Below are 27,206 nucleotides of genomic sequence, written 5' to 3' on the forward strand. Positions count from 1 at the left end.
CAATACATATACTTAGATCTTTCCTAGAAAAAAATGTAATGTTAACTTTGATAATACTTTTTGTTTGATGTAATTTGAGAACATTTTGACATTGTAAGTTGAGAAGAACAGTTGCTCTGATAATAGTGAGATTATTTTCTTCCTGATCATTTTACCTATTTTATTAGTTTATTTTGTTTTTTAATAGGTGCCAGCAAGTATTCTTTATTTGATTCTGATATTTTTCCCCTTTAAGCATCTTATTGAACAAATACTTTTAGAGGACCTCCTAAGTTTAGGGTACTGTTGTAGAACCAGTGAAAGGAAGGAGAGCTGGAGGTAAGTTGCAGTCTCTATCTGGGGAGCTTGCCTGGGTGAGTTTAGCTTTCTTTACGTAGACCCCATGGGGATCCAGAATACTGGCCATAGTTGTTGTTTTTTTTTTTTTTTTTTTTTTTTGAGACAGAGTCTCATTCTGTCCCCCAGGCTGGAGTGCAGTGGCGTGATCTCGGCTCACTGCAAGCTCCGCCTCCTGGGTTCATGCCATTCTCCTGCCTCAGCCTCCCGAGTAGCTGGGACTACAGGTGCCTGCCGCTACGCCCGGCTAATTTTTTTTTTGTATTTTTAGTAGAGATAGGGTTTTACCGTGTTAACCGGGATGGTCTCGATCTCCTGACCTCGTGATCCGCCCGCCTTGGCCTCCCTAAGTGCTGGGATTACAGGCTTGAGCCACCGCGCCCGGCCTGGCTATAGTTTTTGAAAATGTAGAACAATGAGTAGATATTCAGAATTCAGAACTTAAATTATATATGCTTTCTACCATCTAGTTTAAACTTTTAAAAGATACTGTTAAATTCACACTTAAATTGCTTTAGTACGTCTTTATGATTTTAGCTCAAGTATGGTAGAATGAAAATATGTTCTTTTCCCTTCACTGCTGTGTTCTGATCTTAATGTCACGGGAAGACAGTAATATTGTGTTTGACACTAACACATTTAGAAGATAATTTCTAGCCTCAGTTTATGATAGCTATGTACATTTATGAGGAAAATCTTTAACACATGGCTTACATGGTACAAAAATTAGTTTCAAATTACTTCATCTGTGTTTAATATCTGATTAATTATGTTAAGAAAAAAAGAGAAAAGAAAATGGAGACTCTCTCTCGGCCAGGCCAGCCATTTGACGATAGCGTAATTGGGAACGTGTCCTTGGCCTCTTTCCTCCTCCTCCCCGCTAGAATAGTGTAGGTCCTCTTCACTCTTAGTGAGATATGCAGCAGACCTATTCATTCTCTTCCAAGAAGTTCTCAAAACAGCAGACAGCTGTGAACACTTGATACGTGTTTGGCTTGGAATTCAGCATGTGAACCTCTGCCTAGATGGTTTTTCCCTAGACCAGAGGGCTTATTTCAGAACACAGTTGTGAAGTGAGGTGATGCTTCTTTACGGCACGGCTAAACGTGTGCCACTAACTGCGTGGATAGACGAGATGCACCACGGTAGACGTGAGGGTTTGACTTTCTCCATAACTGGGAAGTTAAAATTGACAGTTTGGTAAGAAGGAAAGTTGCGTATTTCTCATGTATTCCATCGCCATTTCCTTTTATTTATCAATGTGAATGTTGAGAGTTGGGCCTCAGTGTGAATTTTAATTAGAATTGTAGTATAGCATTAATCTTACCATGTTAGCAAGACCAGTGTAATATGAATACACTTAAAAAAACTTATACATTAAAAAATGAATAATTGAAGCCATGCCAAGTCCATGATAACTATGCATTCATGCCATTTTATCTTTTTTTAATTGCCTTTTTATTTTTGATATTTCAGCTGATCATTTACTACCTTTTCCTCCCTGGTTATTTAAAGTTATTTTTTCTTCATTTTTCTTTACCAGGAATCTGTTTTATTAGCGTTTTGGGACAAGTGGCTACCTGAATATAGATTTTATTTTTGTTGTGAAAATTAGTTTCTTACAGAAATTCTTCAGTGAAGTTAACAAGTGCTTCATGCCAAAGGAGAAAACTGGTCAGGAGGAGTCCCTGCATAGTTTGATTTCCACTTAAATGAGGCCCTGCCTCAGTGTCTGTGCAGCTGTCTAACTGCTGGCTGCCGAGACAAGTCTGCAAGCCTAGCTTTCCTTATGGAGTGGTGATAGTTGGGTGATTAATTGAAGATATGATTTTATATTTGAGGACCCAAGCAGAAGAAAGTCTCACATTCTAATGGTCTTTGAAAGGTGCACTCTTTTAACTGTTTAAATTAAGAGAGAGAAATGCTGTAATTTGTCATCTAAATTAGAAAGTTAAGGCTGTTTTATTCTGCTTAGCACAGTGCCTGGGATGTTCGGCACTCAAGTGTTTGCACAGTGAATGAATAAATGGACAGATGGATGGATAAATAAATTTAGTTCATCTTTATTTTAAAAAAAATATTTTATTTAAAAAGAAATGAATAGCAGATACCTTACATTAAACGTGAGGAGTAATAGCTCACTTGTAGCTTTTGCACTCCCATTTCCCTGGGCAAATGACTGGGGTGAATGGATTATGACAGGGGGCCAAGGTGAACCACCTCACTTTGTGGGTGTTATGGGAGGGATATTTAAAAAGGCAGAAGGAGAAAGAACATCTAATTTATTTCCATGCATTTTACTGGTATCTCAGCGAGGTAATTCAGACTTAAATCCTAGGTTGAAATTCCTGCCGTAATTTTTTTTTTTTTTTTTTTTGAGACGGAGTTTTGCTCTTGTTGCCCAGGCTGGAGTGCAGTGGCACGATCTCTGCTCACTGCAACCTCCGTCTCCTAGGTTCAAGCAATTCTCCTGCCTCGGCCTCCCGAGTAGCTGGGATTACAGGCGCCTACCACCATGCCTGGCTAATTTTTTGTATTTTTAGTAGAGATGGGGTTTCACTATGTTGGCCAGCTGGTCACCTTAGTTTTTATTTATTTATTTATTTATTTACAGAACTGACCTAAATGTCGTGAGGCATTTCCATTCCGGTTTTTATCCTTCCATTAGCCAGAAGGGTTGATGGGGGCAGGTGGTCACATTTCACAGCGAAGCAGGGAGGTGGGTAAATGCAGTGCCGAGCCTTAGAACCAATCCTTAGCTTGTTAGCTGGCCTCATTAAGAGTCATGATTTTTAGGGAGAAGGGGAAGGACAGGTTCTCTTTTCTATTTTGTTCATAGCATGTTTTGGACCACATTAACCTAGCCCTTAAAACACTGCTTTTACTGAGTTACCCATTAATGTTAAGCTTTTATTCATGTTTGCTATAGGAAATAATTGTAAACCCTGTTTTTACATTTGTGTGAGATTATTGTCTTTGTCTCTTCCACCATCTGATGACTCTTCCGTAGTGCTTCATTGGTGACATTTCTTCAAAATTTAATACTGGGAAAAACATCTTTCCTGGCTAACTAGTCAGTTTCCTCATTTCTGATAAGATTTGTGTAAGCCATCCTGAGTCTCTCTTTGCCCTGATGAAGAGTATACTTCAGGCCAAGTTTTTTATAGTTTGCATTAACATTTTTGCTGTCTTCTTTTTCTTAACTCTATTTTTCCTTTTAAAAATTATTATAAACAGTCTTATTTTGTATGCGCCTTTAATTAGGTGCTTTACATTCTTCTTGGAAAGAGTCATGTTTCTAATAGAGTCTTTAAAACAACGGTGCATGTTCATTTTTAAGTACTTTGAATTTATGCTTGTTGCTTCTGGAACCTTTTCTCGCTAACCCTAGTTAATTTTTCTTTCTCGTTTAGTGCTGGGTCAAGCTGAGTATCTGCACATTTAGGTGCACAAATACTATTTTGTGAAGATCTTAAATTTGTGGTATAAGAACTTGAAGGAAATAGAACTGATTTGTTACTTCTAAAAGGTAAGCTTTTGATAAGTGAATATGAATTCCCTCTAAGAACTAGATGATATAAATCATTGCTGAACCCCAAACTAATGTTCATTATGTCCAGCTGTGATTATAACCTTTGACTGAAATGTGGGTTAAGGGGACATTTGGATCATTATCTTTTTTCCTGCTACCCGATGTCTACTCTTTGATTTGAGGTAATGCTAGTTTCTGGGAAGAACGGCTACGAGATTTAAATCCTGCCGTTAATTTTCTCATGTTATATTTGTGCACCTATAGGGCATGGTAGTAGTCAAGAATCAACTGAATTTTCCCTGACACTTTTTCTTCTTGTTGGTGTTAATTGTAATAACACCTGTGTAAAGCAGGCATCTGGATCTTCCAGAACCACAGATGCTTTCTTGATGAACCCCATGTCATGGTAACCCTTTCTCTGTCTAGAATTATTTTAATTATTTCATATACAGAACGTTATATTACATGAAAATCTATGGGCTGGGTGTGGTGGCTCACACCTGTAATCCCAGTAATTTAGAAGGCCGAGGCGGGCAGGTCAGTTGAGGTCAGGAGTTCGAGACCAGCCTGGCCAACATGGTGAAACCCCACCTCTAAAAATACAAAAATTAGTTGAGCATGGTGGTGGCGCACACTTGTAGTCCCAGCTACTCAGGAGGCTGAGGCGGGAGAATCGCTTGAATCCAGGAGGCAGAGGTTGCACTGAGCTGACATCCCACCACTGCACTGCAGCCTGGGTGACAGAGCAAGACTCCGTCTCAAAAAAAAAAAAAAAACCCTATAAAGACGTTCATCTGTAAGAACCTAGATACAGTGCCGCCACCATGGCTCTATGGCTTCTTTTAGCCTCATTTTGCCAACTTGTAACTATTAATATCTTCCATAAATGGTTATTGTTGTAATAAAAGAAAATCATTTTTAGACATTTTGAAACACTATGTCTAGCTACATTCAATAACAATTGAATCAGAATAATAAATGTTTCGAAGCTCCTGGTGGTAGTTCACTTATTTTCCACTCTGTATAACAAAATTCTTGTGTAAAATGTAAGGTTTTGGCTTGTGCTCTGAATCTTAGCACTTTACAGCAGGCAGAGCACAGCGTCCCCTTCATTCATCTTAGTTCCTTGTACTTGGGGTTTCCTGTGTGCTGTTTCCTGCCTGAATTTGATTCAACTTTGGATCTGTGTGCTTGTCCTTATAGAATTATATATGCAAGTGATACTACTGTGTTCTTAAACTGTCCTCTTTATTGGTGGAAGTACCAGTAAATAGAATCATTATATTCACTTACCTACCAGTCATCCTTCAGAACTAATTGTTAAAGTGCAAGTTGGTCTCCTTTCACTAGGAAATAAACTGCCTCCAGCCTTCTGCTTCAGCAGGTCTGCTCCTTGCACCTCAGGCTCCTCCTCCACCCCAGCCAGCTTCAGCCTCTGTCTTGTGTTGGCTGCTTGTGTTTTTCTTCACCCTCTCTGGGAGTCCCCTGGGGTGTCCTCCTCTCCTTTGACGGCTTATGTAGTTTCTGCGCCCATTTAACCTCAGGGAATGATTTCTAAACCACATCCAAAGTGAAAAGTGGTAGATAATGGACCCTCCTATAAATGAGGCTGACCATATATTCTGGAAATCTCTCCTGCTCTAAGCCCTCAGAAATACTGCAAAAGATACAGCAAACATCCATTAAAAGTCTTTATCAAAAGAAAGTGAGAAAAATCCATAGGTGGGGAAAAAGAGAAAGAGGAGTGAGTGTTTTGGGGAGACAGAAGGTCTAAAACTGGATTGGGAAGTGAGCACTGAAGGCCGGGGCCTGGGACTTTCAGGCCAGATGGAGACCAGGCTGGAAAACAAAACAAAAACATCCATCAGCAAATGGAGTTAAAAAGAAAAAGTCTCTTTTGAGACTGTTTGGCTTGGGATTTGAATTAATGCTACCTGCATGGTCTGGAAAACCCCAAGCTGAGAAACGAATCTAAATGCTTCTGAGTTGGAAGAGCCCAGGGGTGCTTGGCAGAAAGAAATAAATGCAAATCCTTTCAAGAAGAATGCTACCCTCCACCCGCTGCTGAAGAGCTGGGGATATGCTGACGATAGAAACATTGCTAGACATATAAGGAAATGAGCCGCCGTGAATGAGAGTCAGCTTAAAGTCAGTGATGACGTGCCATCTGCTTGATTCGTTCATTCCTCACTTTTTAGCTGACCACCCATTATATACTGAGTGCTGTTCTCAGTGCTGTGGTTATAATGGCAAAACATCATGTGGAGAAATAGGTACTGAGCTGCTGACCAGAGGCTTTGGTACATTTGGCCTGCAGCCCTGCCCACTTCAGGGCTCTGAGTCAATGCTAGAAAACTGGTGCTTGGCTGGTCCCAGTTTGAAAACTGCTGATTATGTTAATTCCTGGATTTTACAAATGAAAAAACTGAGACCACAGTGGTTAAGTAACTTGCCCGAGGTGTGAGCCTCAGTTTCCTTGCCTGTGGAATGGGGATGATACCTAACAGGGTTGCTGTGGCTATGAAAGGTTAACCAGCATGTTTTCTGCCTCAGATATGTCTATTCTTCCTTTGTCTTCGTCTTTAATGATCACAGATAGTACAAGGACCCAGTTCTCCTGCTTTTCAGGTTCAACACTTTTCTGTTGCTGGTATGATTCTCAAGGTCTTTGATTGTTCAAGCCCTACACAGAACTTCACACCCTCACTCTTAATTGTTCTCTGATTATTTCATGTATGTGAATTTCCCCTTCCTAACAGATTGTGAACAGTTTACGTTCAGGGTCCAGATTTTGTATTTTTATGTTAGCTTTATGTTGTCTAGTCTTGGACTGGTCTGTTAGTAGATTTTTTGTTGTTGTTAAGCAACAATAAACAATTCTTTATAACAAATAATTTGTTGTTTATAACAATAAACAACATATTATTTGTTTATTGTTGCTTGATTAATCACAGTAGTTCCATTGTAATGAGGAAACAAGAATATTTCTGTCCAAAAAGTCATTATGCGAGAGTTTTGGCAATGTAAGGAAACACTTCTGCTGGCCATTTATGATGTTGACATCTGTATTCTGCTCCTTCAGTCTCTGACTGATGATTCCTACCTGAATTCCTACTGTGGTTTGCCTTACAGTGCAGGCCTGCTCATTCCTTCTGTACCAGGCCTGTTTGTGAGTACTGTTCACCACCCTGAGATTCTCTCTGTATGTTGGAAATCATTGAATGAATAGCTCACAGCCGCTTCCATGTAGTTGTAAGCACATGTATTAGGATTGGAAGTGCATCCATTTGTATGGGCACGGGTCCATTGTTAGCTTTGTTCCCCTGTCGCCCTGCCCTGCCCTGCCCTGATCTCTGGCCTAGATGGACAATGTGGGTGTGCTCTCTGTGTCTTCCCTGTCCATCTGTTGGCCGAGGGTCAGGCACTTCTGCTTACCATCAGAACCAAGAAGGAATCACTTGGAATTCATCCCTCCCATAGAACCCAACTGTGGCTGGGCTATAGCCAGGGCTCTGTTCAGTTGCTGGCTGCGTTTCAGCTCTCCATTTGAGTCCTTTCTATATGAAAAACATGAAAATGCCAGGGGATTATTTTTGCAAGTAAAAAAGATGGCAGCAGATGTGAAAACAGATTTACTCATCAAGATGTAAATTGGTGTTTTGTTTTCATTTTAGTTTAACAATATATAGGTATTCATGAAAATATTTGGCTGTAAAAAATTAGGAAATTTACAAACTGCCATTATCTGTTGCAATTCATTCAATTCAGTTTTTTTTGGAAAGAACTTGAAATTGTAAGTTAAAAAATTTACTGAAATTTGTGCTAGTTAAGCTTTAAGAATTCTAAGTAATAATCCAAAAGACATTCTAAAATTCAGATTTATCAAAATCAATTGTACCTTTCTTTGTACAGATACAATAATTTTCTGGAATATGGAATGTGGTGGTAGAAGTAATGCAGAATTGTTTTGCCACAGCCTTTGTTTTCTCTCACAATTATTTCTGTGTTTCTTCTGTTTTATAAAGGAAATGGATTGTGTTTAATAATTTCCTCTGTACCTGTAACCACGAGAGTAAACTTTTTATTGCATCTAAACTTGTTTATTCTTGTATACATGCTAGATCATAGACTAGTTGAAATTTTCTGTGTTACCATGGGTCTGTGAAAAGATCTTGTCTTACTGGTCTTGTATTCCTAGTAAATTTCAGTATGATGATATCACTTAAACACTGTAACTGGGACATTGGCAGGAGCTTGGGGATATTTTTAGCTACTTGGAACTCTTACTATAATGGTATTTATTAGTAATTCAAGACAAATTTTGTTGTTTAATTATGCTCGATGGGTTTATTGCCATCCAAGACTGCAGTGTTTTAGATGACTAGAATTTAGCTTTTTAAAAACCCCAAATTTTTATTTCAGCTCTTTCAGTGTAAAATTTTCTAAAATATGCAATTTCCTTCTTAATGAGAAGATAGTGAACATAATAGGACTTGTAATTTCCCACTCGGGTTCATCTCTTTATTCTTTCGTGAGGATGCACAGTAATGCTTTTGGAAGGGGTCGGCATGTTGGGCTTCTTCCTACATTTAATGGTCATTTGTCAACAGATATTTACTGAGTTCTTTTCTAGGTCTGGAGATTCAGTGGTGAAGGCATTATTTCTTGCCCTCAGAAGGTTCATATTGTAGTAGGGAAGATAAACCAGGTAGTAAATCTTAGAACACAATGGGATGTTTACAGTGAAGAGGAGAGGCCAACCTGGAGTATATGGGTTTGAGATCCATACAGATCTGGGTTCAAATTACAGGGTGAATGGAGTTGTTAAGCTCCATCTAGCATTTGCGTGGCCAGACATATGCATGTGTAGTGTTTATTTCTGTCGTGGCAGTAAAAAGACTTCTCCTGTAGTTTATTGGCCTATAAAATAATATGATTTACAACATCATTGGAAAAGTATTTTTACCTATGTAGGGTCATTTGTTTCTAGAGTAAAACAGTTTTAACACCATATACAAGTAAAAGCACTTTTATTCAATTGAACATGCATTTATTGAATACGTAATATATACGTACATTTTGCTTGCTAGATGTCTTGATGAATAGACATTTGAAAGTCCTTACCCTTAAGTAATTCCCAAGTTAGCACAGATTATAAGGGCTCAAATACTTATAATATGGTGTAGAATTGAATGAGCAACTTAAGATAGAAATATTTGCTGTAGAAGACCATACTTACTAGGGAGGAACTGGCAAGGATTTATGGAATAGGTGATGTCGAAGCTGCATCATGAAAGATGGCTAAAATTGGGGGAATTTGGGATGAGCATTGTACTTGGATGGATTAGCTTGGAGCTTAGTACAGGCAGTAAATATATTGATACTTTGAAAGGAGAGTAATTTTTATAGAGGACCCTGGTGGAAGACAAGACTGGCACAATAGGTAGGTGTATGGCCCTTCTGTGAAGGCCCTTGAATGCCAGGCTGAGGAGGGTGTTCGTAGCCAGTGAATGTGACCAAGTGACTGTTTTTAAAGTGGCAAATGATACTATTGCAGCTGTCCTTTAGCCCACTGGCAAAACGGGTGAATATTAACTGAGGGGAGGTCATGTGGTCTACAGTGAAGAGCACTGAAATTATCAATTGGTTTGAATTCTGGCTTCAGCACTTAATATGCTGGGGGGACTTCAACTTCAGGCAAGTTGCTCAAAACCTTTCTGAGCCTCTATTTCCTCATCGAGAAAATGGGAATAATGATTCCTTTTATATGGCTGTCTTAAACGACATAACATTTATGAAATCACCTTTAATAATTTGCATGTGCATTTTGTTTGGGATTTCAGCCTAGGTGGTTTGTTTTCTTTCTTTCCAATCTTCCTATACCTTATATTGATTTTTGTTGTCTTCTGTGGTAGCTCGGACCTCCAGTACTGTGTGGTAGTAGGGTTCTCATCTTTCTACTTTGTCTGGGATTTCTAGTACAGCATGATACAGACATCTTTATCTTAATTCTTAAATATGATGTTTGCTATAGATTGTAGGTAAATATCCTTTATCAGAGTAAGGAAATTCTCTTCCTAATTTGGAATCTAAAAAAAAAATGAGTGTTGATTTTTTTTTTTTTTTAAGAAGGAGTCTCGCTCTGCCGCCCAGGCCAGAGTGCAGTGGCGCGATCTTGGCTCACTGCAAGCTCCGCCTCCCGCGTTCACACCATTCTCCTGCCTCAGCCTCCGGAGTAGCTGGGACTACAGGCGCCCGCCACCACGCCCAGCTAATTTTTTGTATTTTTAGTAGAGACGGGGCTTCACTGTGTTAGCCAGGCTGGTCTCGATCTCCTGACCTCGTGATCCACCCTCCTCGACCTCCCAAAGTGCTGGGATTACAGGCGTGAGCCACCACACCCAGCCATGAGTGTTGAATTTTAGGATACTTTTTTGCTTGTATTGCAATAATCTTTTTCCCTGCTCTTTACTCTTTTAGTATGATGAATTATATCTAATAGATTATATTTCTAATTAGTAGACAAACAGATTTTCTAATAACCTCTTAGAACTAGTTGTGGCTATTATCACTTTTTAAATATTCTGATTGAGTTTGTGTAATACTGCTGTAGGCTATTCCTGAATGTTTGGTAGAACTCGTTTGTAAAATATATGGCCTGATTTCTTTGTGGGGTGATTTTAAACTACAGATTCATTTTCTTTAGTGGTTATAGAACAATTTAGACTGTCTTTCTTCTTGAGGTAGTTTTGTTAAATTATGTTTCTTAGGAATTTATTCATTTCATATGTTATCTAATTTTATAGCATTAAGTTGTTCATGGTATTATTTTATCTTAAGTTTCATGGTGTCTGTAGTTAGTTGTAGCCCTCTTTTCATTGTCAGTATTTATTTGTGCTGCTCTGTCTTTATCTATCTTGCCAGAGCTTTGTGTCTTTGATTACATTTTGCAAAGAATCAGTGTTTGGCTTTGTTTAGCCTGTCTAATTTTTTTCTTTTTATTTATTTAATTTCTGTTTTTATTATCTTCTTCCTTTACTCTCTTTTGGTTTATGCTGTACTTTTCTAACTTCTTTAAGTTGAATGTTTAGCTCCTTAATTTATAACATAAGTTTTCTTTTCTAACATAAGTTTTATAACATTTTATAACAGTTTCTTCTTTTATAACATAAGTTGTTGTTGTTGTTTTGTTTTGTTTTGTTTTGTTTTGTTTTTTGAGACAGGGTCTCATTTTGTGGTCCAGGCTGGAGTACGGTGGTGCAATCATGGCTTACTTCAGCCTTGACCTCCTGGGCTCAAGTGATCCTCCTACTTCAGCCTTCTGAGAAGCTGGGACCACAGGCATGTGCCACCATGCCTGGCTGATTTTTTAATTTTTTGTAGAGACGGGGTCTCACTGTGTTGCCCAGGATGGTCTTGAACTCCTAGGTTCAAGCAGTCCTCCCACCTTGGCCTCCTAAAGTGTTGGGATTGCACATGTAATCCACCATGCCCAGACTAACATAAGCATTTAAGGCAATGAATTTTCTTTCAAAATACTGCCTTTGCTATAGCCAAGAAGTGTTTTGTTTTGTTTCGAGACAGGGTCTCACCCTGTCACTGGAGTGTGGTGGCGTGATTAATGGCTCACTGCAGCCCCCACCTCCTAGGCTTAAGCCATCCTCCCACCTCAGTCTCTTGTGTAGCTGGGACCATAGGTGCATGCCACCATGCTGGCTAATTTTAAAATTTTTTGTAGAAACGGGGTCCCACTGTGTTGCCCTGGCTGATCTCCATCTCCTGGGCTCAAGCATCCACATCAGCATTTGTTATTTTCTGACTCTTTTAGTAATAGCCATTTTAACTGGGGTGAGAAGACATCTGCTTGTGGTTTTGATTTGCATTTCCCTGATGATAGTGATGTGGAGCACTTTTTCATGTACCTGCTCTCCATTTGTTGTCTCCTTTTGAGAAATGTCTTTTCAGATCCTTTGCCCATTTTTAAATCAGAATGTCTTTTGCTGTTGAGTTCCTTATATATTCTAGTCATTAATCCTTTGTTGGATGAATAATTTTGCAAATGTTTTCTCCCATTCTGTGGATTATGTCTACTTTGTTGATTGTTTCCTTTGCTGTGCAGAAGCTTTGTACATTTTCATTTATTTTTCCTTTTGTTTTGTTTTTCTAGGGGATTGATTTTGGGCTCCCCTGCTCCCACCTCCCTTCTGTTTTTACCCCTCCAGTGATTTAGAAGTTTTATACTTTATTTCTAGTTTTTTAGTGATTGCCCTTTAAATTTTACCATGCTTACCTAAGATAATTAAGTATAAGGTTGAGTATTTTAACTATCCTTCTAAAACAATATAAAGCCCTTAGTGTACTTTTGGCTCTGGTCATCCTTGTTTTGATCAAATTGTCTTTTTTTTATTTTTTAGTTTTCTACCTTCCCCCCCACACTTGTCATAGACACAGTCTAGTGGTTAAGCACATAAACTAGAAACTGAAACCGGCAGCCTGGTGTGACACCCAGCTCTGCTGCCTACCGGATAGTGTTGGGCAAGCATTTAACCTGCCTGTGCCTCAATTTCCTCACCTATAAAATGTGGACAACAAAAGGATCTTTCTCATAAGGCTAAGGCTCTTAAATGAGAAATATAGTACCTATAAAGCATTAAGAGCTATACCTAGAAGTTGATAAGTACTGTATATTAATATGAGTCTGTTTCTGCTTTATTGTTCTGTTTTGAACAGACATTGTACCTACATATTTAACAATTTCTTTTTTCGTTGTTTCTTAGACCTTCCTTCTGAGACATTTTCCTTCTACCTGAAGAATATTCTTTAGATGTTATATTGCGAGGTCAGTTGGCCTTAAATTTCAGCTGTTATTCTTTTGAAATGGTCTTCTTATTTCACTCTAATTCTTAAAAGACAATCTTTCTGGGAATATAATTTTGTTTTCTTTGAGTGCTTTGAAGATACTATTTCATTGATTTTGGCAGCCAGTGCCGCTGTTGAGATGTCTCTATCATCTAATTGTCATTCTTTTGTAAGCACCTGTCTTTTCCTTTTGGCTACTTCTGAACTCTTCTCTTGGTGTTTTTATTGTGCACTTTTACTAAAGTGTGCACAGGTGTGGATTTCTTCTTTATTTCTCCTGTGTGGCACATATTGTGCTGCTTCTTGTGTCTGTGCATTTTTTTATCAGTTTTGGCAAATTTTCAGTTCTTATGTCTTCAGATATTTCTTTTCCATTTTCTCTGTTCTGTCCCTTTAGAATTTTAATTAGATTTGTCCTTTTTAATCTGTCTTTCATTTCTCTTGATCTCTTATATTTCTATCTCCTTGTGTCTCTGTGCTATAAAAAAATTGGGTAATTTCTTGAGCTATTAGATTGAGTTCATTAATTCCTTTTTTAGCTGATGTCTTAATTGTAGACTGCATTTTATTGAAGGAATAGGTTTTTCATTTCTAAAAGATTTGGTTCTTTCTGGCATTTTAGATAGTGTTTTGCTTTCTAATTCCTTTAAACATTTCAAACCTAATTATTTAAAGTTCTGTTTATTTCAGTTTCTGAAGATTTGGGGATCTAAATTTGTCGTTTGTACTGAGAACTCATGGCGACTTATTTTGTGTGTTTAGTAATTTTTAATTGTAAACAGATTTTTGGTTGAACCTTATCTGGCGGAATCCTTATTTCCTAAATTGGGACAGTTTGCATGCAGCTAAGATTTGTATTTGCTCTGACATACAAGGATGTTAGAATTGTGGGACACTTTAGCCTGTGAGTCCTGCTGAATGTGTGTGACTCAGGTTCAGCCTCTGTACCTACAGGTTGGACCAAAGTCTCGATATCTGATAGAATGACCAACTGTCTGGTTAGTCCAGGACTGAGGGGTTTCCTGGGATGTGGGACTTTCAGTGCTAACACTGGGACAGTTCTGGGTAAACTGTGACTGACTATTGGTCACCCTAATTCCGATTCCAGTGCTTGTTTTGTATCCACTCTTGTGTCCCCTGTCAGATGACCCTGGCTTTCCCTTATGTTTATGTGTATGTGCCTTCCATAGAGATTTCCTATACTTTCCTGCAAGTCCAGCAATTAAAAATTACATTTGTTGTAATTTACTCAAGATCTAGTAGTGTGCAGAGGCCCTTTCAGAGCATTGTGGAAGTGTAACATGTAATTTTACTTTTTACTTCCTGAGAACATCTTTTCATGTTGTTTTGTAGTCTTCTACCATATAATTATTAGTGGTTTTATAGTATTCTGTTTTATGTCTTTATCAACGTTTATTCAACCAATACCCTGTTTGGACATACTGATTATCTCATATTTTTCCCTTATACAAACGCTATAAGAAATCCTTGTAGCCAAGTCTTTGCACAGTGTAAGATTATTTCCTTACGATAAACTTCCAGAAGTGGAATTGATGAATCAAAAGGTTTTGCAGCATTTTAAGTCTTTTTGAATTATATCACCAAAGTACTCTCTCATTTCTGTGTACCCTGTGTGACATGTGACACAGGCTATTATTTCTTTCAGACTTTGTTGCTTTGATAAATAAAATGCCCCCCTTTTTAATGAAGGCACCTGACTTTTGATACTGGTGAGCCCCAATGTGGTACCACAGTATTTTAATATTTGAGTATCAGGTGTAGATTCACTCTAAGAAGTAGCTAACTCCCACTTTCTTTTAAACTACTAATCAAGCAGTTTATCTGCAAGCTCCATTCCCTCCTCTCTCTGTACAGATAATTACATGTTCATATTCTCAGAATCGGCTGTTGAAATCAGCCATATAAAGTAAATAGGGAGTAGCTTTCCTTGAAAGTACACCTCTTTGTGATTCTCTGAACTTGGCAGTGGACCTGTGGCCCTTGTGGCTTTTGCTCACAGGGCTGAAATGCCCACAGCCTTGGGCTTCCAAGTGGCTGGTGTTGACCTGGGGTTCACACAGAGAAACTCATTCAGTTCATGTTTATTGTTTCCCACTTCCTTAAACTGAGGCAATGTGCCATGCTCAGTACCTTATTGAACACTTAATTCAGTGCAGGGGTACTGGTGGGAATTGCAGGTGGCATAAAAATTGGAGTAAAACATAGCCTCTGTTTATGAGTATATGATTTAGGTGGGGATAATTAATTAAATAAAAAAATACCTCTACCACAGGCAGAAAGACCCTTGCTATATGAGTCTGCTTATGTGCTCAGTGCTTCTGTGTGCCACACCTGAAAGAGATGGTTGTGTTCTGAATAAGACAGAATTCTATAGACTCCACCTCTGTAAGTTACAACGCAAGTCAATGGGAAAATGATTTGAGACTACCACAGTTGTAGAAACACATCTTTTGAATAATCCTAGCCATACATTATTTATCTCACTAGCACGTTTTGAGAATTAGAGGTAGAAAATGATAACACAATAAATATATAAAATCATTGTTAAATCCCATTACCTTTGCAGGGATGTTAGTTTCTTCTGGATGTATGTGTTTCCCTGCATTTGTCAATAGCCACATAATGAGTGGCTACTGAGAGTATTCCAGCCTTCAAAGGCAGGCTCTGAGTGCAAATTTGAACCGGCCTCGGGGCAGCCATTAAAGCTAATTAGGAAACAAAACTGCCTCATGCTTAGTGAGTATTTGTAGGTTCTGGAAAATTCTGAAAGGGAAGGAGTGATTCTAATTAGAAGCAGGTCATTGAGCCAGGCGCAGTGGTTCACTCCTGTAATCCCAGCACTTTGGAAGACCGAGGCGGGTGGATCACCTGAGGTCAAGAGTTTGCGACCAGCCTGGACAACATGGTGAAACCCTGTCTCTACTAAAAATACAAACATTAGCTGGGCGTGGTGGTGGGCACCTGTAGTCCAGCTATTTGGGAGGCTGAGGCAGGAGAATCGCATGAACCTGGGAGGCAGAGATTGCAATGAGCCGAGATCATGCCACTGCACTCCAGCCTGGGTGACAGAGCAAGACTCCATCTCAAAAAAAAAAAAAAAAAAAAAAAAAAAGAATAAAAAAAGCAGGTTGTCATAGTTACTTTATTTAAAAAGAAATGCAGAGTTCAGGACCTGCTGCCATCTGTGGACGGAAGGGCAACGAAGGGAGGCCTGGGTGTGGAGAGGAGGAAAAGGGACAGAAAGCACAGGATCCCTGTTCCTCGGTAGTAGAGCTGTGAGGACGTCCTGTGTCCACATCCTCCATGGGTCCCTAAGGTAGCAGAGTCAGCCTCCCAGGAGGAGAAACTGGGATGTGTTTGATTCAAATCATAAAACAGGAAATTCTCCTCCTCCTCCTCTACTTCCTTCTCTTCCTCCTCCTTTCTTCCTCTTCCTTCTTCCTCTTTTTTCTTCTTTCTTCTTCTTCTTCTTCTTTTTTTGAGACAGGATCTGGCTCTTGTTGCCCAGGCCTGGAGCACAGTGGTGTGATCTCAGCTTACTGAAACCTCCACCTCCCAAGCTCAAGCCATCCTCCTACCTCAGTCTCCTGAGTAGCTGGGACTACAGTCATATGCCACCATGCCCGGCTAATTTTTGTAGAGACTGGGTTTCGCTATGTTGCCCAGGTCCTGGGCTCAAGTGATCTGCCTGTCTTGGCCTCCCAAATTGCTGGGATTACAGGCATGAGCCACCTTGCCTGGCTTCCTCTCTTTCTTTTCCTCAACCCCCAAGCAAACCTGTAGTCAAAAGCTGAAACATTAGGGTGTTTGCATATTTTATTGAAAATTTTCTACTGTATATTTTTGTCTTGTTTTGTGTTCATCTGACACGTGTATATTTTTTTCCAAATCTACTTTGCTGTTTAACCACTGTCTTACATTGTTATCCTTTAGAAAGAAATAGAACTTTGTTCTGAAATTTTATATCCATTCATTACTGTTAATGTGCATTTTCTTTGTAGACACCTTAGCTTGAGAACTAAAATAGCATCCTTATGCTTTATTGGAATTTTCTAGATTGGGAGAGTACCCCTTATGGTTGGATACAATAATTAAAAAAAAACTTCCTTACTAATTTTTCTAAAAGTCCCCCAGGTCTGATGCCTAATGTAGTTCACAGCTTGTTAAACCTGTTTATATCAAGTTTCTCAAGTTAAAAAATTCTCAAATTAAAAAAAAAAAAAAACTTACTTGTTGTGAGATATACATACAGAAGCATATGTTATAAAGTGCATATATGTAATAAAGAATAAAGTGAACACCCCGTAACTACCACCCAGGTAAAGAAATACGGCCAGCATTGGCCGGGCATGGTGGCTTACTCCTGTAATCCCAGCACTTTGGGAGGTCAAGGGGGGCAGATCACAAGGTTGAGAGATCGAGACCATGCTGGCTAACACAGTGAAACTCCATCTCTACTAAAAAATACAAAAAAATTAGCCGGGCCTGGTGGCAGATGCCTGTAGTCCCAACTACTTGGGAGGCTGAGGCAGGAGAATGGCATGAACCCGGGAGGCAGAGCTTGCAGTGAACCAAGATTGCACCACTGCACTCCAGCCTGGGCAACAGAATGAGACTCCGTCTCAAAAGAAAAAAAGAAATACGGCCAGCATACAAGCAACACACCTTTGTGTGCCTCTCCTGGCTCACAATAGCCACCCCCCAAATAAGCAACACGCTGCTTTTTGTAATATTTTTTCTTTTTAATTTTTAGTCGTACCACCAATGTATTCTCTATTAACTGATAAAATTAGTTTGGCTTGTTTCCGAACTTCATATAATTGATTCGTATTATAGGTATTCTTTCATGAGATCCTTCCTTCCCCTTCCTTTTCCTTCCTTTTTTCTCTTTTTCCTTTCCTTTTCTTATTTTCTCCTTTCTTTCCTTTCCCTTTCCCTTCCCATTCCTTTTTCTCTTCCCTTTTCCTGATGGCTCACTGTAGCCTCGATTTCCTGGGCTCAAGCAATCCTCCCATATTGGGGGAACCCGCCCCCAATATTTCAGCGTAGGTTCTTTCTATTTTCCATAAGTGTCGGCCGGCTGAGAAATAAAGAGAGACAGTATAAAGAGAAGAATTTTACAGCTGGGCCGCCGGAGGTGACATCACATAGTGGTAGGACTGTGATGCCTGCCTGAGCCTCAAACCAGCAAGTTTTTATTAAGGGTTTCAAAAGGGAAGGGGGTGTAAGAACAGGGAGTAGGTACAAAGATCACATGCTTCAAAGGGCAAAAAGCAGAACTACTGATAAGGGTCTAACAAAGATCACATGCTTCTGAGGGAACAGGACAAAGGGCAAAAGCAGAACTACTGATAAGTATCAGGGGAACCTGCCCCCAATATTTCAATGTAGGTTCTTTCTATTTTCTCTAAGTGTCTGCCGGTCTGAGAAAGAAAGAGTACAAAGAGAGGAATTTTACAGCTGGGCTGCCGGGGATGACATCACATATTGGTAGGTCCATGATGCCCCGTGAGCCTCAAAACCAGCAAGTTTTTATTAGGGATTTCAAAAGGGGAGGGAGTGTATGAACAGGGAAAAGATCACATGCTTTAAGGGGCAAAAAAGCAGAGCAAAGATCACATGCTTCTGAGGAAACAGGACAAGGCAAAATCAGAAACTCCTGATAAGGGTCTGTGTTCAGCAGTGCACGTATTATCTTGATAAACATCTTAACAGAAAACAGGGTTTGAGAGCAGAGAACCAGTCTGACCTCAAATTTACCAAGGCTGGTGTTTCCCAATCCTAGTAAGCCTGAGGGTACTGCAGGAGACCAGGGTGTATCTCAGTCCTTATCTCAACCGCATAGGACAGACACTCCCGGAGCGGCCGTTTATAGACCTCCCCCTAGGAATGCATTTCTTTTCCTAGGGTCTTAATATTTAATATTACTTGCTAGGAAAAGAATTTAGAGGTATCTCTCCTACTTGGCATGTCCATTTATAGGCTCTCTGCAAGAACAAAAATATGGCTGTATTTTGCCTGACCCTGCAGGCAGTCAGACCTTATGGTTGTCTTGCATTGTTCCCTAAAATCGCTGTTATTCTGTTCTTTTTCAAGGTGCACTGATTTCATATTGTTCAAACACACATGTTCTACAATCAGTTTGTACAGTTAACGCAATCATCACAGGGTCCCGAGGTGATGTACATCCTCAGCTTACGAAGATAACAGGATTAAAAGATTAAAGTAAGACAAGCGTAAGAAATTATAAGAGTATTATTAGGGAAGTGATAAATGTCCATGAAATCTTCACAGTTTATGTTCAGAGATTGCAGTAAAGACAGGCTTAAGAAATTATAAAAGTATTAATTTTAGGAACTGATATATGTCCATGAAATCTTCATAATTTATGTTCCTCTGCCGCGGCTCCAGCTGGTCCCTCTGTTCGGGGTGCCTGACTTCCCGCAACAGATAAGGGTCCAACAAAGATCACAAGGCAAAGGGCAAAAGCAGAACTACTGATAAGGTTCTATGTTTAGCAGTGCACGTATTGTCTTGATAAACATCTTAAACAACAGAAAACAGGGTTTGAGAGCAGAGAACTGGTCTGACCACAAATTTACCAAGGCTGGTGTTTCCCAATCCTAGTAAGCCTGAGGGTACTGTAGGAGACCAGGGCGTATCTCAGTCCTTATCTCAACCGCATAAGACAGACATTCCCAGAGCGGCCGTTTATAGACCTCCCCCTAGGAATGCAATTCTTTTCCTAAGGTCTTAATATGTAATATTCCTTGCTAGGAAAATAATTTAGTGATACCTCTCCTACTTGCACTTCCATTTATAGGCTCTCTGCAAGAAGAAAAATATGGCTGTATTCTGCCTGACCCCGCAGGCAGTCAGACCTTATGGTTGTCTTCCCTTGTTCCCTAAAAATTGCTGTTATTCTGTTCTTTTTCAAGGTGCACTGATTTCATATTGTTCAAACACACATGTTTTACAATCAATTTGTACAGTTAACACAATTATCACAGTGGTCCTGAGGTGACATACCTCCTCAGCTTACAAAGATAACAGGATTAAGAGATTAAAGACAGGCATAAGAAATTATAAAAGTATTATTTGGGAACTGATAAATGTCCATATTAAAATGAAATCTTCACAATTTATGTTCCTCTGCCGCAGCTCCAGCCGGTCCCTCCGTTTGGGGTCCCTGACTTCCCGCAACATCTCTCCCTTTCTTTTTATATAAATGTGCCATGGCGATGAAGGCTTGTTCGTTCTCCCAGTTTTGACACAGGATTCTTTGACTGGTCTGGCACACGGTATCCAGATTCCTTCTTGATCTCAAACCAACATTATACTTTTCCTGGAGTCAAAATGGGAGTTAACACAAGTGTATAAATGACAATGCATTGGACAGTTTGATTGTTCGTCCAAATTTTGATATTTTCCACTAACAGCATGTAAGGAGGCTTAACACAACTCTGTATAGGAGTAGTCAGGTTGGAGGTAAACAAAGCAGAATGTTTGAGTCTACGTTGATACTGAGGGAGAGGAGCGGCAGTGGCAACGCCCAATGTTCTCCGCCGCAAAGAAGCAATCCAAGGTGCCCGGGGATGCCGAAGAGGTAGAGGAGCATACCTGGGTCAGGAAGAATTATCATAATGCCAATTGGAGTCCCATAAAGGAGGATCAGCATCAAAAAGAGGGAAAAGGTTCAAAGCGGATTTATCATGGAGTTCAGAATCACGGATGCAAGGGGCGGTAGTGGGGACAACAGACAGAAAAGTTTCCCCTTTCTATACTTGCAGTCTGGACATGGCAATAGCCAATTTCCAAAGTTCTGGGTGTTCTGGGCTCAGAATGGGGAGTATCCATACTAGGCCTCGGTTGGGGTGGGGGGTAATGCCCTTATCTTCCCGTTTTAAGGAAAAGGACGAGCTGAACCTCCTATGCAAAGTAGGATGATGATCCTCGTCATCCCAATAAGAAATATAAAATAAGTAGCCGCCAGGCATTCCCCTCTGCCAGAGGAGCAATCATTTTTTAAATAGCCCTTTGGTGCCCAGTCTATTACTAAACCATATGAGTCATTTTTTTTAATACTACTGCATGTGAATTAACACAATCTTCCCAAATTAAAGCTTTAGATGGGCCCTCAAAATTTTTAGGACATGGTTTTCCTACAGGTTTATATTGAAGGTATGGGGTATCTCCTATTACTCCCCCTTTCATTTGTCTTAAAGGAGAAAGGGAGAGGCCGGAGACCAAATGTCCCCATTCCCTTGTGGCTGATCTCTCCAGAAGGTAAGCAGCCCAGGCTTGAGTTTCTAGATGGATACAACCAGGTGCATGTCCAAAGCACAGAGGAGGGTATTTATAACCCATAGTAACATTAAATGCAGTGCTTTCTTCTCCTGGTTGAGCAGGGCAATGTTCATCTGTAGCTCCAGGCAGCCACACACGATATCATTAGCATGGATTTCCACAGGAGCATCCATCCAGGTGAGAGGTTGAATAAGTGGGAGAAAAAGCACAGAAGCCTAATAAGAATAATTTTGTGTAGCAGGTAAATCAGTTTGAGGGGAAACTGGTGAGACAAAGTGTAAGGGGGAGAATTATTAAATAAAACCTATTATAAGCGAGATCCAGTGCTAAAGGAGGAAGAGAAGAACAGGGGGATGTTATTTTCAGGCTAATAGAAATGGTGAGATTTTTAGGTTCTTAAGGAGAAAAAGAAAGGGAATTAGGAGAAGTGGGATTAGTTAGAGGGGTCTCTGTTGCCATTAGGGAGGATTGAACCACACCCATTTTAATTTGGCGTGCCAGTTTCTGAGGAGTCGGCACAGATCTCACCAGGTATGAAGGCGGTCTCTGATGCGGACGTCTCTTCCCTATGGTTTTTATTGTCAGTATTCACACGAAGTTTAAGTCTCCTAGTGGGCACCCAGACGGGGGATTGATGATCTCCTGGTGAAACACAAGCATACCCTCTTCCCCACGTTATAATTGTTCCAGCTTCCCAGGTATTGGTCTGGGAGTTTTTCCGTAACACTGGCTTGCCTTCATTTAGGGAGAATTTTTTGCCTGTTCAGCTGCAGTCAGAGTATGTCTTTAGGAACATTTAGAAAGTTTAAAGTAAACAATGCTAAATGTAACTGGGAGTGGGGAGTGGTTAAATTATGCTTTTGTTGCTCAGACTGTTTGGACAATTGAGTTTTTAAAGTGCAATTGGCCCATTCCGCCACAGCTTGTCCCTGAGGACTGTGAGCGATTCTGGTAATACGGGAAATTCCCCATTGTTGCATAAATAAATCAAAAGCCTTACTAACATATCCAGGGGCGTTGTCTGTCTTTATTTGATATGGAAGCCCCATAACTGCAAAGCAAGAATACAGATGTCTTTTAATATTGGCTGTGCCTTCCCATTTGGCAAGTAGCCCAAATAAAACCTGAAAAGGTGTCTACAGAAACATGTACATGTGAAATTCTGCCAAAGGAGCTAACATGAGTCACATCCATTTGCCATAAATCATTAGGAGTTAGGTCTCTGGGATTAATGCCAGGTTCCTGATTTGGAAGTATAAAAACTTGGCACTGAGGGCAGTGGTGGACAATAAGCTTAGCCTCCTTCCAGGTGAGAGCAAATTTATCTTTTAATCCAGCAGCATTGACATGAGTGAGATTATGGAACTCCTGAGCTTCTCGGATTGCAAAAGAGACCAGTCAACCTTATTGTTACCAGCAGACATGGGTCCCAGTAGAGTGGTATGAGATCTAATATGTGTAATATAGAAAGGGTGTCTACGTTGGTGAACTGCCTGTTGTAACCTTGAAAATAAAGAAGCCAATTCAGAATTACCAATATGTTTGATAGTAGCGGTTTCTATATTTTTAGTGGCATGTACAACATAAGCAGAATCAGAGACAATATTTAAAGGTTTGGGGAAATCCTGTAAGGCAATAATTACAGCAATTAACTCTACCTTTTGAGCAGAGGTATAAGGGTTAGAAATAAGCTTGTCTGTAGGACCCACATAACCAGCATTTCCGTTACTGGAGCCATCAGTGAACACTGTAATGGCCTCAGGAATGGGCTGATCTTTGGTCAATCGAGGGACCACCCAAGAAGTCATTTTTATAAAATCAAACAGTTTTTTTTTTTTTTGGATAATGATTGTCAACAACACCGATAAAATCAGCCAAGTGAATTTGCCACAGTATGGAATGTTGAAAAGTGGCCTGAACTTCAAGTTGATTTAAAGGAACCACAATTAAATTCGGACCAAATCTGGAAAATTTAAGTATTCTACACCGAGCTTGTCCAATTAGGGTGGCCATTTGGTCCAGATAAACAGACAAAGTTTTTGACACAGAATGAGGAAGAAAACACCAATCCGCTAAGTCATTATGTTGAACTATTAGCCCAGTAGGGGAGTGCAATGAAGCGAAAACCAGAAGCTGAAAAGGCTGAGACGGCTGTACCCTAGACAACTGGGCAGTTTGGATTCTTTCCTCCATGAATTCCAGTTCTAGTGAAGCCTCAGGGGTGAAAGTCCTGGGACTGCAGAGATTGGAATCTCCACACAGCCTAGAAAACAAGTTAGACGGCGCGTATGTTGAAATGCCTAAAGTAGGTCTTAAATAATTAATGTTATCTAAAAGTTTTTGGAATCATTTAAGGTTTTCAAAGAATCTCCTAATCTGAACCTTTTGAGGTTGAATATATTCTTTATCGAACACCATTCCTAAATATTGAACAGGAGTGGTCTGTTGAATTTTATCCTGAGCGATGTGTAATCCAGCCTCTGTAACACAATGGCTCAAAAATTGTTAACAGTCAATTCTTTATCAGTGGGGGCAGCGATTAATATATCATCAATATAATGAAGAATATAGGTCTGGGGAAATTGAGCTCAAACTAGTGAAAGCACCTGTCCAACATAAAGCTGGCAGATGGTAGGGCTATTCAGCACTCCCTGAGGAAGTACTTTCCATTGATAACGAGCTGCAGGCTCCTGATTATTGATAGATGGTACAGTAAAAGCAAATTTTTCACAATTCGATTTATGTAAAGCAATCTGAAAGAAATAGTCTTTAAGATCAATAACTATGAGAGGCCAATTCTCAGGTATTAAAGCAGGGGCAGGCATGCTGGGTTGGACAGCTCCCATGGGTTTAATTACAGCATTAATGGCCCTTAAATCAGTTACCATCCTCCACTTGCCTGATTTCTTTTTTACTAGAAACACAGGAGACTTCCAGGGGGAGAGAGAAGGTTCCACATTTCCAAGTTGTAACTGTTTAGCAACCAATTGAGTTAAAGCCTCCAGTTTTTCTTGAGAGAGCGGCCACTGCTCAATCCAAACAGGTGTTTCAGATTTTCATTGTAGGGAGGCATAGCAGTGGCTGTCATTGAAAAGGATGACCTAAACCAGCCCTCTTCTACAGTAACTTGAAGAGGTTTAGTAATTCCTTCATGTCTTGGACCGAGACCGAGTCCGGGAACAAACCCCATGTTTTCCATTATATGTTGACTGGGAGCACTGTAAGAGTTATGTGGAATATTAATTTCAGCCCCCCCCCCCCATTGTGTCAGCAAATCTCTACCCCAAATATTAGTGGAGATTGGCATGATATAAGGCTGAATTTTACCCTTTTGACCCTCAGGGCCAGTGCAAGGCAAGATAAATGTGCTCTGGTGAACTTCATCAGCTTTTCCAATCCCTGCTAGTTCTATGTTAGTGGGATGTTTACGCCAGGAGGAAGGCCATAAATTAGAGGAAATAATAGAAACATCAGACCCAGTATCTAGTAGACCCTTAAACTTTTTTCCTTGAATGCGTATGGTGCAGGTGGGCTGTTGTTCAGAAATTACATTAATCCAATAAGCGGCTTTTTCACTGTCAGAGCCCATCCTAGGGCCCCGTGTCTTATCTCCTTTGTTTAAAACAATATTAGGTAGTAAAAGTAATTGAGCAGTTGACTCACCAGCCAGAGTGGAAACAGGAATTTCAACGTAGGTTCTTTCTATTTTCCGTAAGTGTTGGCCGGCTGAGAAATAAAGACAGCAGTATAAAGAGAGGAATTTTACAGCTGGGCCGCTGGGCGTGACATCACATGTCGGTAGGACCGTGATGCCCCCTTGAGCCTCAAACCAGCAAGTTTTTATTAAGGATTTCAAAAGGGGAGGGGTTGTAAGAACAGGGAGTAGGTACAAAGATCACATGCTTCAAAGGGTAAAAAGCATAACTACTAATAAGGGTCTAATAAAGATCACATGCCTCTGAGGGAACACGACAAAGGGCAAAAGCAGAACTACTGATAAGGGTCCAACAAAGATCACAAGGCAAAGGGCAAAAGCAGAACTACTGGTAAGGGTCTGTGTTGTTTTCAGTTTGGAGCTGATGTAAACCCTGCTGCTGTGAATACCTTATATCTACCTCCCCTTGAGCACTCACAGAGAATGTGTTCTGGTGCACACACTCAGGAGTGGGAATGCTATTTGTAGGGTATTCACGTCTTCAGTAATACTAGTAATACCAAACTATTTTCCAGAGTGGTTGCGTTCTTACAACTTGTAATGAATATGTTTCTGTTAAAATTGTGCAAGTGGAAAATATCTTCCCTAATTTATCTCCAGTCTCTAACGTTAATTCAAACGATTTAGAAAACAAAACAAACCAAAAATGCTTTTTTACCTCTCCACTCCCGATGGTAAATTTTATCTGTATTGGTGGAAAATAGGAATCAGATAACACAAAATAAATGGTAGTGAAAATAAGTTAGAAAGTAGAATATCTAATTGGGGACAAGAGAGGGAGAGAACACAGCACAGGGGCCTTGTGTATAATATTAATAATATTAATAGCTGTTTAATGAAGATTTATTGGTTGATTCATCTATGGGTATCTAACATACCTGATACACCATCCTGTCCCTAGGTTGAACTTTCCAAGCAAGTTCTGGGGCTCCTTCTTTGCCATTAGAACTGGATCGTATGGAAGCTAGAGTGGGAAGCATCTTATGTGTTTCATTACTGGCATCTAGAACCCTAGCAGGTCATTAATTCAATTAGACACATGTATTCTTTGGTTTGAGATTCTAATATCCTAAAAGCAGGTATGGGTTTTGTACTGATATACAGGAATGTTCTGAAAATAAGCTGTAATTATTAGAAACAGGTTTGTTTCTAATAGTATCTGTGGAGGTCAGCATTATTTATTCTTAATGAAAACACCCAGGATTGCCCTTGGGCCTGTGTTACAGTGTTCAGGGTAAAAAACATCATAATGACAAGCAGAGTAATATTTACTTTCAATCTGTTATTGAAAGACTTTATATGAATAGTTGCTTTGTAACCAACTTATCTCATTTTTAAAATTGAGGGGAAATATATATACCATTAAATTTACCAATTTTACCATTTTTTTTTTTTTTTTTATGAGATGGGGTCTTACTCTGTCAGCCAGGCTGAAGTACAGTGGTGTGATCATGGCCTACTGCAGCCTTGAGTTCCCGGGCTCAAGCAATCCTCCCACCTCAGCCTTCCAAGTAGCTGGGACTACAGGTGTGCATCTCCATGTCTGGCTGATTTTTTTATTTTTTGTAACGACGGGGTCTTGCTATATTGTCCATGCTGGTCTGAAACTCCTATGTTCAAGCCATCCTCCTGCCTCAGCCTCCCAATGTGTTGTTATTATGGGTGTGAGCCACTGTGCCCAGCCCATTTTTACCATTTTTAAAGTGTACAGTTCAGTGGTATTAAAGTACATTCACATTATTTTGCAACCATTTGCCTCCAGAACTCTTTTCATCTTACAAAACTAAAACTCTATACCCATTAAACACTAACTCTTTATTTCCCCTCCCCTCAGCCCCTGGCACTCACCCTTCTACTTACTGTTTCTATGAATCCTACTACTATCTACTCTTGGTCCCTCATATCACTGGAGTCATAAGGTATTGGTCATTTTGTGACTGGCTTATTTCACCTAGCATAATGTCCTCAGAGTTCATCCGTCTGGTAGCATGTACCAGAATTACTCTCCTTTTTAAGGCTGAATGATATTTCATTGTGTGTGCGTGTGTGTGTGTTTGTGTGTGTGTGTGTACATATACCACATTTTGTTTACCCGTTCATCCATCAGTGGACATTTGGGTTGTTGCTGGGTGTGGTGGCTCACACCTGTAATTCCAGCCCTTTGGGAGGCTGAGGTGGGAAGATTGCTTGAGCCCGGGAGTTTGAGACCAGCCTGGGCAATATAATAAGACCCTGTCTGTACCAAAAATTAAAAAAAAAAAAATTAGCTAGCCTGGTGGTATGCACCTGTAGTCTCAGCTATTTGGGAGGCTGAGGTGGGAGTATAGCTTGAGCCTAGGAGTTCAAGGCTGCAGTGAGTTGTGATCACGTCTCTGCACTCCAGCCTGAAAGACAGAGGGAAACCCTGTCTCAAAAAAAAAAAAAGTAATTTATATT

At 39.9% G+C, this 27,206-nt stretch overlaps 1 protein-coding gene and 1 pseudogene across 5 annotated transcripts in view; one reads left to right on the forward strand and one right to left on the reverse strand.

The window, feature by feature from the left end:
* LOC115934996 (signal recognition particle subunit SRP72-like) overlaps positions 1-22,863 on the reverse strand; it is a 61,120-nt pseudogene extending 38,257 nt beyond the window's left edge.
* Positions 1-27,206, forward strand: part of TULP4 (TUB like protein 4) — a 273,493-nt gene that overhangs the window by 43,354 nt on the left and 202,933 nt on the right. For 3 of the 5 annotated variants that reach the window (XM_063707985.1, XM_031012088.3, XM_055391002.2), the window contains exon 2: positions 3,750-3,865. The exons of 1 other annotated variant lie outside the window; for it this stretch is intronic. The gene's annotated coding sequence lies outside the window, so the exon portion shown is untranslated. Of the gene's footprint in view, positions 1-3,749; positions 3,866-12,648; positions 12,708-27,206 lie in introns of those variants that run through there. One more of the 5 variants, XM_055390999.2, reaches the window with a different exon arrangement.

This window comes from Gorilla gorilla, chromosome 5, assembly GCF_029281585.2.
Source record: "Gorilla gorilla gorilla isolate KB3781 chromosome 5, NHGRI_mGorGor1-v2.1_pri, whole genome shotgun sequence".
In the NCBI taxonomy this organism is placed as follows: Eukaryota; Metazoa; Chordata; class Mammalia; order Primates; family Hominidae; genus Gorilla; species Gorilla gorilla.